Below are 15,657 nucleotides of genomic sequence, written 5' to 3' on the forward strand. Positions count from 1 at the left end.
GCCCATATTCTTAAACTCTTCATCAAATACCGTTCATACTAAGATCATGTGTGAAATGGCATCTTTTATCTAATTTAAGCTTGAGTTGATCACAATACTGTAGTAGAACAATTTACCCAGTTTATAAACAAGGTACCTGAGTCTTGCAGAGATTGTCTGAGCCTTTATGCCTTCAAGGTCATTTAGGATCAACTCATTCTTTGACTTCACCTTGAATGAGTATCTCAGAGTTGTCGCCTTCGTGATAGGACAGTGATAGTGATAATAGGAACACTCTTCATGTTCCTGCCATTCTGTCTCAGGGCAACCCAGGAAATAACCCCTGGCTCTCCACCATTTACACATTGTATGTGGTATCAGGCATAATGATTGGCATTTAATCCTCTGACTAATAGACTCCTGAAATTATCTGGGGGAAAATACCATTAAATCTCTTCTTGGGTAGATACTCAACTTGATATGTAATTTCTCTGGATTTAAATCACAAGTATAGTATAAATCACATGTATAGTATAAATCACAAGTATAGTATAAATCACATGTATATTAACGTATATTATTTGAAGTTGAATCAACCTGATCAAAAAGACTATTCCTTTTATAACTTATGATTGATAACAATTTTTTTGTCCCATCTAATTACTGCCCTTATCAATGTAATAAGAAAGCAATCTACAAGTGTACAGCACTTGAGTGTGCATTGCCTAATTACTCATCAAGTTAAACTTTAATTCTTGGAGGCCATCATGGATACCACAGGAAGTGATTTTGGAAATCAACTTTTTTGCATGATCGTTATTTGTCAGTAGTGGGTTTGTTCACATCAATACCATATCTTACAAATTAGAAAGGTAGTCAGAGCTGGATGAACGTGGAGGAAATGTGATAGCCTGATTGTTTTCAGTATCTGTGGGTATGAGGCACTGGAGGGTGAGAGAGTAAATATGTACACGACTATGTTTATGAAAAAAAGTAGCAAGTCAAATAAGAGGAAGAATTTCTTCTGCGTTAGGTGGCCAAGGTGAGGTCAGGGTCAATATTGGTGTTGGCACTGCCAAGTTCAGGTTTTGCATGAAGCTAATTTACTCAAGATGTATTGGTGACAAAAGGCTTATCAAACACAGAATGTTTTATTACATAGGTTGGTTTGTTTGACAAAAGTGACACCCATCTTCTTTCACAATGCTACTGCAAAATTTATATCCGGCCTTGCAAAATTTTATATTGACAGCCAAGACTGAAGTATGCAAATTTATTGAACATTTGACATGCTTCTCATCACTTAAAAAAAAAAAAAAAGGTGTTTCTTTTCTCAGGAAACAGGGATGTTTATTTTTATCCCACAGAAACAAAATGTATTAATATAATAAAGGCTATGTAGATATATAATCTGGGAGTTCTAACACATATTTATTGAATCTGACAATATTTTATATACTAAGAGAAGTACAGAGAGTGTTGTTCTGTTTTTACTGTTTGGTAAATTAATATATAATGAATTTGAGATACTTATCAACTTTTTCTATTATTTTGTGTGCTAAGTTGCTCAGTTGTGTCTGACTCTTTTTGACCCCATGAACTATAGCCTGCCAGGCTCCTTTGTCCATGGGATTTTCCAGGCAGGAATGCTGAACGAGTTGCCATTTACTACTCCAGGGGAATCTTCCTGACCTGGGGATCGAACCTGTGACTCCTGTGTCTCCTGCATTGACAGGTAAATTCTTTACCACTGAGCCACCTGGGAAGCACTTCCAGTAGCATTTCTGTTACTTTAGGCAACTGTAATAGGCAACCATCTGGTAAAGTCAACCAGCATTAAAGCTTGGAGTTCTAAGAGACCAGCTCAGTAGAACATTTTATGGGTGAATTTACCCTTTTATAATTTATTTGATGTATTTATTCATTCAGTTTCTGCCAAATTTCCAATAAAAGTTTTGCCACCAAAAGCCTTTGAAAAAGAGGGAAATTTTAAAAATGTTAACAAAATTCTATACACGGGCAGTTTCTACAGGTGAGGACCAAATTGAGCTGAGTCTTTTGTTAGTTAATACAAAAAAAAAAAAAAAAGAAAGGAAAGGAAACAGAATGTAAAACAGAATGTATCATCACTATCAGAATAAGAAGTGTGCCTCTACATAGGTTGTGACAAAATTTTCCCACGCAGTAAACTAAAAGAGAAATTCATCTACTGTTTTATGAACACACACACAGAGGACATTTAAATAACAGTCATTATTGTCCACAGAACCATTGAACCAACTATGATACAAATGAGAGGAGCAATGAAGTTCCTTTTTGTATTATTCCTTGAGTTTTCAAGGGTAGTGACTGGTCACAGAAAGGTTAAGGTAATTTGTAGCTCATTTCCAGGCTTTATAAACAGTGAAATACTCTGATTAAAAATGATGGCACTTCCTAAATGAATTGCCCTTCCATGAAGATTGGCTCCTAGTGGGAGAAGTTTCCAAATTACTTTTAAGGTGACTGACCAAGAAGTTCATTCGCAGCCGTATTCTCTCATATGCTCTGTGTACCCCCCTCTGATGAACTCCTACTCATGCTGAACCAGAGCTATCACAGCTTCCTTAGAAATCTACCCACCTGTTGAAATTTTAAACCTGGGCCACACCAGTCAACTCCATTTATTCCTCTTAACTGCAGGCCTTCAACTGTTAGGAGATGGCGGTCATGAGTGGTAGCTCCAAATTTCTGTGTAGACAGATTTGAGGCGGGGTATTCTGATTGCTTAAGGAGCCAAAGGACTTGGAGCACTACATTTCTGTGGCAAGCATGCTATTCTGACGTCTTCTGTGTGTTGATTTGTGTTGATTTGGAGATGGAGGTGTTATGGAGATTAGGGGTTGATCCTTGATTATTCTCACCCCAGCCTTTCTGTCATCAAGAGGGTTTGGAAACATACAGGCAGTGCCTACTGACCTATGGGCCCACTGGTATATGGGCAAACAAATTAGGATAACTCTACCCCCAACTCCCATCTCTCAGCTACCTGAAGAGAATATCAAGAAAGGCACTTCTGCCTGACTCCATATGTGAAGACAGCTTCCCTCTAAGCCCATGTTGTATCCGAGGGAAGTAAGTGGCTCAAGATTCAAGTGTGCCAGGTTAAAAACCAGCTATTAAAGATTGTTTAGGCAAAAGGGATGGATGGGCTGGCATATAGCATCGTTATGCTCACGTGTGCTTCTAAGAGACATCTTATCTTATGTGGTTGAGCTATATCACAAAACCCAGGTTTATGCATAGTATTAATATAACCTCTTTGTATTGTTAGAGGAATGAGCTAATCTGATCTATGGCATGTTGACTCTGGAGCATCAGTGTCTTCCTGAGCCTGTTGTTCATTTCATTTCAGTTCAGTTCAGTTCAGTCACTCAGTTGTGTCCATCTCTTTTCGACCCCATGGACTGCAGCATGCCAGGCCTCCCTATCTATCACCAACTCCTGGAGTTTACTCAAACTCATGTCCATTCAGTCAGTGATGCAATCCAACCATCTCATCCTCTGTCATCCCCTTCTCCTCCTGCCTTCGATCTTTCCCAGCATCACGGTCTTTTCAAATGACTCAGTTCTTCACATCAGGTGGCCAAAGTCTTGGAGCTTCAGCTTCGAGTCTCTGAAATGGGTAACATAATTCCAGTTAGATTCTTTCTGACCTCTCAACATCTTCCCTGACAGGAATGCCAAAATCTACAATCATAATATTGACAGTAACCATCTTTTACATCTCTCTTGTTTGGCAGTGATTTAGGAAACTTAACATTTGTTCCTTACAGCATTCCTAAAATGGTGGCATTAAAAACCCTATTTTACAGCACAAAAGACTGTGGTTCAAATAGGTGATATGATTTGCTTTCAGTTGTATAGCTAGTAAGTTTCTGTAGCTTTGGGCAAGTTTTGACTCCTTCACTTAAAGATGGGTCTTTTAAGGTGGGTGAAGTTCAAAGACAGTAAATGGTGACTGAGCTTGAGAATGGAACTTTCTCTGTGAAGGAACAAAGGGGTTAAAACCTGAGGCCAGAAAGAGGAGGTGAGGCAAGAAGAGGCAGAGAGAAGCTGCTGCCCTGGGAAGTGATTCAGCACTGTCTGGACTCACTCTTGACTTTCTCATTTTCCCGTTCAGTGCTTGCTCCTCTTAGACCTTCCTTAGCAGAATTAAGTAAGGTTAGAAGCTCTTGTCCTGTCTTCAGAAGGTCTGGGTTGGTAGACCTAGATTAGGTCAGCTCCAGGCTTTGGGGAAAGCCCTTTGCACTTGCGTTGACCTGCTTTCTCTTCCTGGGCTGCCTTTTCCTCTGCAGAGGAGTGCTCAGATTTGAGGAACTAAGGTACCAATTTAGGCAGTGACATGGCTGGTAAAAGTTTAACAACAAAAGGATATATAAGACAAGAGAAAAGAAAACCAAGTCCCGATTTATAGCATTTGCCAAATTCTGTGGTGTGAATATCCTCATCATGATCGATATCAAACAACCAACTTGACATCAGTTGACTCACAGAATTCCGGAAAATTTAGCTATCTGTACACACAAAGCCAGTACAAGATTCTCCAGGACAACACTGGTTAGAAAAATGGCTAAGGAGGACAGGAAACCGGTTAAGGCATTTTCCATGCAACTCAGCCTGGATCATCAAGGAACTGCAGAGATATTAGGCCTAAGTGGCATAGTTACAAAGACTGTGTGTAGCTTGGACTCTATCCTTGGGATATTTATTTGCCTTAGAAACTGCAAGGCTGACAGGTCAAAATAGGATGTCCAGAATTCTCTAATATTCTTATATTTCTCTCACTCTCAACAGACATCTGTGTATGTGTGGGTATTGGAGATCAAACCAGTCTATCCAAAGGAAATCAATCCTGAATATTCATTGGAAGTACTGATGCTGAAGCTGAAGCTCCAATACTTTGGTCACTTGATGCGAAGAGCCAACGCATTGGAAAAGACCCTGATCCTGGGAAAGATTGAGGGCAGGAGGAGAAGGGGACGACAGAGGATGAGTTGGTTGGATGGCATTATCGACTCAATGGACATGAGTTTGAGCAAACTCCAGGAGATAGTTAAAGACAGGGAAGGCTGGCTTGCTTCAGTTCATGGAGTCACAAAGAGTCAAACATGACTTAGCAACTGAACAACAACAACAACGTGTGTGTATATGTATGCACATATCCTCACAAATATGCAAACTCCCCATTGTATGAACCCAATTTATAAGCTCCAACCTAAGTAGAGCAGATGTTGAGACACTGGGCAGTAATGAAATAGCCATGTATTTGATTCCCAGCTCTTTTACTTAGTCAAGTTGCTTAAGCTCTGTCAGTTTCTTTATATGTAAATTAGGGATAGTAAGTACCTGGGCTTCCCTCATAGCTCAGTCGGTGAAGAATCTACCTGCAATGCAGGAGACACAGGTTTGATTCCTGGGTCAGGAAGATCCCCTGGAGAAGGAAATGGCAACCCACTCCAGTATTCTTGCCTGGAGAATCCCATGAACAGAGGAGCCTGGTGGGCTACATCCATGGAATTGCAAGTATCAGACACAACTAAGTGATTAAACCAGCAGTAAGTACCTGATGGGCTTGGTCTAGAGATTAAAAAAGATAGTAGTGGTTTAAAATTTGTTAACATCCAGTAAATAGTAGCTGCAGTTTTTCATCACATACCCACTGTGATGAATTCTCAGCTGTTATCAATCAACATCTTTCCTCCCTGTCCTCTGTGGACACTTCAGGAATAAGCTGCAAAGTACATGATGGCAGAGTGACATTTATTTGGTTCCTGTTTAAACTGAGTGATAGGGGTGTTGATAATCTTTGTGCATTTTTTATTTAAATAATTTTCCCACACATTCAAATAATAATAGTTGTCACCCTTACAGGCCTGGGAACTGAGCTTATCTGCTTGGCCACAAAATGGTACCTGCCTGAGTAAACACAAATACAGAATGGAGAGACCAAGTCTTTGCTCAGCATTTGTAACCTAATTCGCTAAAGCAAACAGATAATATGGCCACCAGGCTTAGCCTTCCAGAGCAATTTTAATCACAAAAGCAATGATTTATAAGTCTTTAAGATGCAAATAAAACATTGTTAAATTGTCCCAGGGGGTATCTTAAATCCTTAAAGAAAGAACTAGAGTGTCAGTTAATATGGATACGTATTTAGAAATTAAAATAGTTCCTGAGAACCAAGGATAGACGCTAACGTCTAATCATTCTCTATAACTTGATACACTTATTTTTTAAAAATTAGTTTCCATTTTTATCAATGAGATTCACACATGTAGCTTAAAGAATCAAATAATTCTACTCGAAAGTATGTACACTCATCCTTTTAGTATATTCTTTCATGTTTGCTTCACATCATCTAAATTACATGCTACTTAATTTTTATTTTAATTTAGGGATTGTAAATTAACTTCCAATTACGGAAAACAAGGACTTAGATCTCTTTCACCCTCTGCTACACTTAATCCAGGCACACTTTTGACTCCTTTTTGAGCCCAAGATAACTGCTCTAACAGTTATGCTCTAACTGTGGTTTGACCAACTTTCAGTATTTACGTTTCGATGATTATATAAATATTATTCAGAGTTGATTCATGTCATGTATTTCTATTCCTGCACAATCTTTTGGTCTTCCGAAAACTTTTCCTTTTGGCTTAACTTTCTACACACATATCACTAATTAATCCCTCAATTTGTCTCAAGTTATGACTACTCTCTTAGTTACGGTCTAATACATTAGCTAATACTGATTTCATCTTGAAGAAATACTTCAGAGTCCCCTGAAGTTCTCTTATGTAGACAGGTTGCTCTCCAGCCCTCTTGCATGATTGACACTCTGGGACTCTCACCTTTATCTCGGTGACTCCCCTTTGCCAGTCTCCCATGGTGGATCCACTGTTCCCTGGATTCTAGTTCTTCCTTAATTTTCTCTCTCTTGGTGGTGTACATTCTCAAATAGCTTCCTGAGGTGTTGCAGTCGGTCATTTTTTGGAGACCTTTTAAGTTTGAAAAGGGCTTCCCTGATAGCTCGGTTGGTAAAGAATCCGCCTGCAATACAGGAGACCCCAGTTCAATTCCTGGGTCAGGAAGATTAGCTGGAGAAGGCGTAGGCTACCAACTCCAGAATTCTGGCCTGGAGGATTCCATGGACTGTATAGTCCATGGGGTTGAAAAGAGTCAGACACAACTGAGTGACTTTCACTTAAGTTTGAAAATATCCTTATTTTACTCTCTCAGTTCGTTGATGGCTTCGCTAGGTATAGGGGCTGCCCAGGTGGCTCAGATTGGAAAGAATCTGCCTGGAATGCTGGAGACCTGGGTTCAGTTCCAGGGTTGGGAAGATCCCCTGGAGGAGGGAATGGCTACCTACTCCAGTATTTTAGCCTGGAGAATCCTGTGGACAGAGGAGCCTAGTGAGCTACAGTCCATGGGGTCACAGAGAGTCGGACAGGACTGAACAATTAACACTTTCACATTCGCTTGCCCAGGTATAGCATATTCATCAAGAGATCAATTTTGAATCCGTTCAGTTCAGTTCAGTCGCTCAGTCGTGTCCGACTCTTGGCGACCCTGTGAACTGCAGCACGCCAGGCCTCCCTGTCCATCACCAGCTCCCAGAGTCCACCCGAACCCATGTCTATTGTGTAGGTGATGCCATCCAGCCATCTCATCCTCTGTCATCCCCTTCTCCTCCTGCCCTCAATCATTCCCAGCATCAGGGTCTTTTCCAATGAGTCAGCTCTTCGCGTCAGGTGGCCAAAGTATTGGAGTTTCAGCTTCAACATCAGTCCTTCCAAAGCACACTCATGACTGATCTCCTTTATGATGGACTGGTTGGATCTCCTTGCAGTCCAAGGGACTCTCAAGAGTCTTCTCCAACACCACAGTTCAAAAGCATCAATTCTTTGGCACTCAGCTTTCTTTATAGTCCAACTCTCACATCCATACATGACCACTGGAAAATCCATAGCCTTGACTAGACAGACCTTTGTTGGCAAAGTAATGTCTCTGCTTTTTAATATGCTATCTAGGTTGGTCATAACTTTCCTTCCAAGGAGTAAGTGTCTTTTAATTTCATGGCTGCAATCACAATCTTCAGTGATTTTGGAGCACCCCCCAAATAAAGTCTGCCACTGTTTCCCCACCTATTTGCCACAAAGTGATGGGACTGGATGCCATGGTCTCAGTTTTCTGAATGTTGAGATTTAAGCCAACTTTTTCACTCTCCTCTTTCACATTCATCAAGAGGCTCTTTACTTTTTCTTCACTTTCTGCCATGAGGGTGGTGTCATCTGCATATCTGAGGTTATTGATATTTCTCCCAGCAATCTTGATTCCAGCTTGTGCTTCTTCCAGTCCAGAGTTTCTCATGATGTACTCTGCATAGAAGTTAAATAAGCAGGGTGGCAATATACAGCCTTGACATACTCCTTTTCCTGTTTGGAACCAGTCTATTGTTCCATGTCCAGTTCCAACTATTGCTTTCTGACCTGCATACAGGTTTCTCAAGAGGCAGGTCAGGTGGTCTGGTATTCCCATCTCTTTCAGAATTTTCCACAGTTTATTGTGATCCACACAGTCAAAGGCTTTGGCATAGTCAATAATGCAGAAATAGATGTTTTTCTGGAACTCTCTTGCTTTTTCGATGATCCAGCGGATGTTGGCAGTTTGATCTCTGGTTCCTCTGCCTTTTCTAAAACCAGCTTAAACATCTGGAAGTTCACGGATCACCTATTGCTGAAGCCTGGCTTGGAGAATTTTGAGCATTACTTTACTAGCATGTGAGATGAGTGGAATTCTGTGGTAGTTTGAGCATTCTTTGGCATTGCCTTTCTTTGGGATTGGAATGAAAACTGACCTTTTCCAGTCCTGTGGCCACTGCTGAGTTTTCCAAATCTGCTGGCATATTGAGTGCAGCACTTTCACAGCATCATCTTTCAGGATTTGAAAGAGCTCAACTGGAATTCCATCACCTCCACTAGCTTTGTTCATAGTGATGCTTCCTAAGGCCCACTTTACTTCACATTCCAAGATATCCGGCTCTAGGTGAGTGTGAGTGATCACACCTTCATGATTATCTGGGTCATGAAGATCTTTTTGTACAGTTCTTCTGTGTATTCTTGCCACCTCTTCTTAATCTCTTCTGCTTCTGTTAGGTCCCTACAATTTCTGTCCTTTATCGAGCCCATCTTTGCGTGAAATGTTCCCTTTGTTATCTCTAATTTTCTTGAAAAGATCTCTAGTCTTTCCCATTCTGTTCTCCTCTTTCTTTGCATTGATTGCTGAAGAAGGCTTCTTATCACTTCTTGCTATTCTTTGGAACTCTGCATTCAAATGGGTATATCTTTCCTTTTCTCCTTTGCTTTTAGCTTCTCTTCTTTTCACAGCTAATTGTAAGGCCTCCTCAGACAGACATTTTGCTTGTTTGCATTTCTTTTTCTTGGGGATGATCTTGCTCCCTGTCTCCTGTACAATGTCACGAACCTCCGTCCATAGTTCATCAGGCACTATGTCTATCAAAATCTAGTCCCTTAAATCTATTTCTGACTTCCACTGTATAGTCATAAGGGATTTGATTTAGGTCATACCTGAATGGTCTAGTGGTTTTCCCCACTTTCTTTAATTTAATTCAATTCAATTTTGAATATATTGCTCAATTTTATTCTTGCTTTCAGATGTGCTTAGAAAAGTGTGCTACTTTGCTGGTTGTTGGTTCTTCTTATTTAGACATTTTTTCCCTTGCTGAAAGGTTTTAAAGATTCTTTTTGTTCTCAGCAATCTAAGATTTTGTGATAATGTGTTTTAATATAGATATACTTTCAGCTATTATGCTGAATCCACTCAACCTGAGAACTTCATCCCTCAATTCTGAAATTTTTTCTTGATTTATTTCTTTAATGATGTCTATCCTTCTATTTTATATCTTGTTTTTTCTGAGTTTCTTGTTTTTCAGATGTTATATCTTATGGAAGGACATCTATTTTTCCTCTTGTTTATTTTTCTTTCTGGACAATTCCTCAGATTTACCTTTAATCCCCTCATTCAATTGTTTTTGGTTTATACTCTCATTTAAAATTTTTTCCTATGTGATTTTGTTCTCATTTCTTATATATTGTTCTTATTTCATTGGTTCAAATTCATCTTCATCTCTTAGAAATAAATTGATGATAGTTTCCTGAAATTTTCGTGTCCCTGCTTAGGCTACATTTCTTGTTTGCTTATTAATTTGATCTTTGCACTTCGTGTTAGTTGCTTTCCCCAAGTAACTCATATTTAAGTGTGGGACACTAAAAAGCCCTGTGTACATGGGAGGATGTTCCATGAGCTTCAGCATATGTTTTTCTGTTTGGGCCATCTCATTCCCTAGTGTTAGTATTTGTAGGCTTCTTCCTCTCAAAATGATCAGATTCCCCAGCATATTTCCCTCCAACCTCCTTCCTGGAGAATATAAGTCTAATTGTTGCACCCCAGAAGCCATATGAGGGAAAAGTCTGAGTAACAACATGTATGTACATTTGTAGTCAAATAACCCCTTTTCAGTATGGCGCCCACTTTTCAACTCTGTACAGCGCTCTCTAATCTTAAAATGTGCTGTTTAGTCTCATCAAAGAAAAAAGGCTCCAATTTTCTGCCAGGTGAATATTCTGCATGGTGAAAGGAAGGGTATCTCACTGATTTTCAAATATGCTTTCAAGCAGTCCTCCTGTACTGAACTCTCTTTACAGAGGTACCTAATGCTGCCAAGCCTGGACATTCTGCAGCTTTCTCTACTGCTGGCTTATAATTCAGCTTAACTGGGACTGCTAATTCAGTCCCATCTACTTTCCATCTTCCAAAAAAAGTATTTCTGTTTTCTCCTGTATTTATCCTTGTGGGTTTCTGTCTTTATTTCTCAATCCCTAAACTTGTACAAGGACTTCCCTGTAGTTCAGATGGTAAAGAATCTGCATGCAATGCCAGAGACCTGGGTTTGATCCCTGGGTCGGCAAGATCCTTTGGAGAAGAGACTGGCAACCCACTCCAGTACTCTTGCCTGGAGAATCCCGTGGACAGAGAACCTTGGCAGGCCATGGTCCATGGGGTTTCAAAGAGTTGAACACGACTGAGCGACCAGCACTACTGCTCCTAAACTTGCCCAGGTGGAGTTTTGAGACAGAAGGAGAGGAAGACGCGTGTGTGCTTGGTTGCTCAGCTGTGTCCGACTCTGCAGCCCCGTGGACCGTAGCCTGGCAGGCTCCTCTGCCTAGGGGCTTTTTCCGGCAAGAATACTGGAATGAGTTGTCATTTCCTCCTCCAGGGGATGTGTACAATTTATAATTGAAGCCTGTATTTACATCTCAAATAATTTTTCCTCAGTTGTAGTCACTGTATTTTTCCCCTACCTTATTTTAATCATTTTTTCCCACTATATCATCACCTTCAAGTCTGATTAAACATGATGTGTGAAGTAGCTACTAGGAAACAGGCACTATACTGACTGTTGTAGATACACAAAATCAAGAACACGACTCCCCCTTGAGAAGTTTTGGTGATACTGATTGTAAAAATATCAAGTTATTTTGAAATAGCCATTCTGCTGAACTTAAATGTATGTACCAGTTTCATCTTGATTTTCCCATCTCCCTTTTGGTTAATATAAATGTTTACAATTTTCCCTGTGTCTTCCAATGGCAGCAATGTGAAGATAAGGCCCTTTGCTTTTGTAGTCCGTATATCTTTATGTTTCACCTCTAGGATCCATCAGCCTCTCTGTCATGCCTTGTTCCCGCTTCATCCCTATCGTGCACTATACCTAATGGATCTTCTTGCTGCTTTCTTTTTTTTTTTTCGTATGACACACAATTAGCATACTTACAACATTTAAGAAAAATCCTTTCATTTTTACATATGTAGTCCCTTTGTTGCAGACTAAGATGTAAAGAGATGGTCCTTGCTTAATGGAAGCGCTTGCTTTGTTAGAGAGATGGATATGTAACCAATAATTTCAAGATAAATATATCATGTGCACTACTAAATGCGATTAGAAATGAGTTACTCACTCTTCAGATGAAGGAAAACTTCCTGGAGATGGCGGCAGCTGAGCTGTTTTGAAAAAAGGAATAAAAGTTGATCAGGAACTTCCTGTAACACTTGATCAGGTTATATTCCTCACTGTGTTGTAAGCGTATTAATACAGGGCCAATGTTTGGATCACTTCTTGAATGCCTGAACTCTGGTGTGCTGCAGTCTATGGGGTGGCAAAGAGCTGGACACAGTTTGGCAACTGAACAATAACTTGAATGGCTCATATCGAGAGCAGTGCCTAGCACATGGTAGAAGCTCAATAATTGCTGTATGATGCAAAGATAAAGTGTAGAAGTCTGAGTTAAATCTATACTGTGCTCAGAACTTTCCCTGAATTAAATAGACAAGTAGATTAGTACATAAAACCAATAGTACAACATGACTTTCCTATTACAATTTTGATTAGCTAGCAAGTTATTTACTATTTTATCCTTTTCTTAAAAAAAACATATTTTTTAAAATGAAGTATAGTGGTGATTTACAATGCTGTGTTAGTTTCAAGGGTATGCATGTGTGTGGACTGTAACCCCCCTCGCTCTTCTGTCCATGGAATTTTCCAGGCAAGACTACTGGAGCAGGTTATCATTTACCACTTTAGGGGATCTTCCTGACCCAGGGACTGAACTCGAGTCTCCTGCATTCACGGGTGGATTTTTTTTTTTTTTAAACCACTGTGCCACCTGGGAAACCCTTCAAATGTGGGAAACAGCCTATAATGGAAACAATATATATTTTTAAAATCCTATTTACTTTTCCAAAATTACCTTGCATGTACCCACTAACTTGATTGGAGATACTATACTTGATAAAACCTTGTAAGATAATCAGCTATTTCTCCTTCTCCAAAAGAATTCTATCATTGTAATTTTCAAACAAACAGAAAAATTTAGTGCTTTAACCCTAGACTCAGAGAAGACATAGTCACACTTTATCTCCTGTGATCCTCACCACAGCCCTGAAGTGCAGAACCTCGGGTTACAAATGAGGAAACTGAGGCACAGGAAATATAAGTTCCTTGACAAGGCCACATGAGTAGAAAGTGGCAGAACTGTGATTCTCTGGGGGCAACCCCCAGAGTAGATAAAATGTCTCTAGTAAGCTCTTATCCTTGCATGTGTTGTTGTTTAGCTGCTAAGTTGTGTCTGACTCTTTGAGACCTCATAGGCTATAGCCCACCAGGCTCCTCTGTGAATGGAATTTTTCCCAATAAGAATACTGGAGTGGGTTGCCATTTTTCTACTCCAGGGAATCTTCCTGACCCGGGAATCGCCTGCTTTGGCAGGCAGATTCTTTACAGCTGAGCCACCAGGGAGGCCCTGGGTAAGCACATACTTTTACTTATCCCACTTGCAATGGTAAACACATATGTTGCTATTAATTGAATTTGATTCATTTCTGCCTTCCCAGGGCCTCCCAGGTGGCTCAGAGGGTAAAGAGTCTGCCTGCAATGCAGAAGACCTAGGTTCCATCTCTGGGTTGGGATGATCCCCTGGAGGAGGGCATGGCAACCCACTCCAGTATTCTTGCCTGGAGAATCTCCATGGACAGAGGAGCCTGACGGGCTGGAGCCCATGGGGTTGCAAAGAGTTGGACATGACTGAGCAACTAAGCACTAGCACTAGAACAGTTCCCTGGGGTCATAAACTCTGATTTTAGTTTACTGTTGTATCTCCAGCATGGATCCAGGTAAGACAAAAAGCTCAATAAATATTCATTCAGTATATTCAATCAATGAATCCAGGTCTCTTTCTCTATTTGACTTTCCATTTAGAGATTTTCAGTTTCCGTGGGACTACACTTCTTCAATTCTCTGGAAAGTTGTGTTTAAGCTGGCCAGAGGACAGAGGTGCTGACCAATTGTGTGTAAGTTGACCAAAGGTGTCGTATCTCTCTAATACAAAGGAATATCAAAGTTCAAGCAATTTACATTTCTTCCTCATTTGAGTTAGAAGACTACAACTTGTCCTCAAATCTAATGCAGTTAAAGGAAATAGAATTTATGATAAAAATGGAGGTTTTAAAAGCATAAGAGTAAAGGGAACCCTGGAGTATTTTTCCATATCTGTTAAAATGTGACTAAGACAGGAACTTCCGTATTTATCATTCAAATTTTAAATCGTCTTTAATTCCTTGTATACAGCAGAGGAAGAACTGGGGATGGAAACTGGAAGGCAGGTATCCAGCCCCAGCGTAGGCCATCGGAAGACTTGTAGGGATAGTTATTTAGACACATCTCCTACTTTAACCGGCTTTCCTGGTGGCTCAGCTGGTAAAGAATCTGCCTGCAATGTGGGAGACCTGGGTTTGACCCCTGGGTTGGGAAGATCCCCTGGAGAAGGGAAAGGTTACCCACTCCAGTGTTCTGGCCTGGAGAATCCCATGAACTGCATAATCCGTGGGTTTGCAAAGAGTCAGACACGACTGAGCAACTTTCACACACTTTGACCATGCATTGCCATAAGCAGTGCTCACTTTTAGATAAACCTTATATTGCAGTGTGCCTTCTGCTTGCCTTCACTCTCAGTATTTTAACTGAAACTCTGTTGTATAGTTGCTCACTCATGTCCAACTCTTCTTCAACCCCATGGACTGTAGCCTGCCAAGCTCCTCTGTCTATAGGATTTTCCAGGTTAAGGATACTACAATGGGTTGCCATTTCCTACTCTAGGGCGTCTTCCCAACCCAGGGATCGAACCTGCGTGTCCTGCATTGGCAGGTGGATTCTTTACCGCTGAGCCACCAAGGAACCCCTGAAACTCTAGCTCAGTGCATGATGCTCTGAAGTGAGGCCCCATTGTGGGCGTGAAGGCATCCTTTCTCACTAGCCGCCGTCTGTAAGTGCTACCGTTCCTCCCTCTCATTCCTGCAGAGCAGGGTGAGCATCGGAACAACGACAGGAAAGGAAAGAAATTGTCGGCAGCACTCTGGTGGCTGCCCTCTGGAGCTCTCAGAATCTTAGGTTCCCAGAGATTTCCCTCCTCCAGCTTCCTTTCTCTCCTGTCACGTCACAATTATGTATCAGCATGTAAAGGTCTTGGTTACCTTGTTCTTGGTCCGATCCTCGTCTTTTGCTGGTATTTGCTGTGAATTTTTCTTTTGTTTTTGCACAAATGCTTTGGCCACCTTCTGTGCTAAGTACTGCATCTGGATTATCATTAACCTTTATAGTCATCCAATGAGGTACTTCCACTGCGTTATTATCTCCATCTTACAGAAGAGGAAATGGTTTAGAGAAGTTATTTTACTTATCCAAGTTAAATAAAAAGAGTTAGAAACTGCACCCCGCTCCAGTACTCTTGCCTGGAAAATCCCATGGATGGAGGAGCCTGGAGGGCTGCAGTCCATGGGGTTGCTGAGGGTTGGACGCGACTGAGCGACTTCACTTTCACTTTTCACTTTCACGCATTGAGGAAGGAAATGGCAACCCACTCTAGTGTTCTTGCCTGGGGAATCCCAGGGACAAGGGAGCCTGGTGGGCTGCCGTCTATGGGGTCACGCAGAGTCGGACACGACTGAAGTGACTTAGCAGCAGAAACTGAAGTCATCCACAGAAACTATGATACCGGAGCCCAC

The 15,657-nt window shown here is 40.9% G+C and overlaps 1 long non-coding RNA gene across 1 annotated transcript; it reads right to left on the reverse strand.

The window, feature by feature from the left end:
* Positions 1–2,044: 2,044 nt before the first annotated feature.
* On the reverse strand, positions 2,045–15,389 carry LOC132659246 (uncharacterized). The gene is made up of 3 exons (XR_009599473.1): positions 15,127–15,389; positions 12,060–12,102; positions 2,045–3,634 (listed from the first exon to the last, which is right to left on the reverse strand). It is a non-coding gene; the product is annotated as an uncharacterized LOC132659246 (long non-coding RNA).
* Positions 15,390–15,657: the final 268 nt, after the last annotated feature.

This window comes from Ovis aries, chromosome 2 (genome assembly GCF_016772045.2).
Source record: "Ovis aries strain OAR_USU_Benz2616 breed Rambouillet chromosome 2, ARS-UI_Ramb_v3.0, whole genome shotgun sequence".
NCBI lineage: Eukaryota > Metazoa > Chordata > Mammalia > Artiodactyla > Bovidae > Ovis > Ovis aries.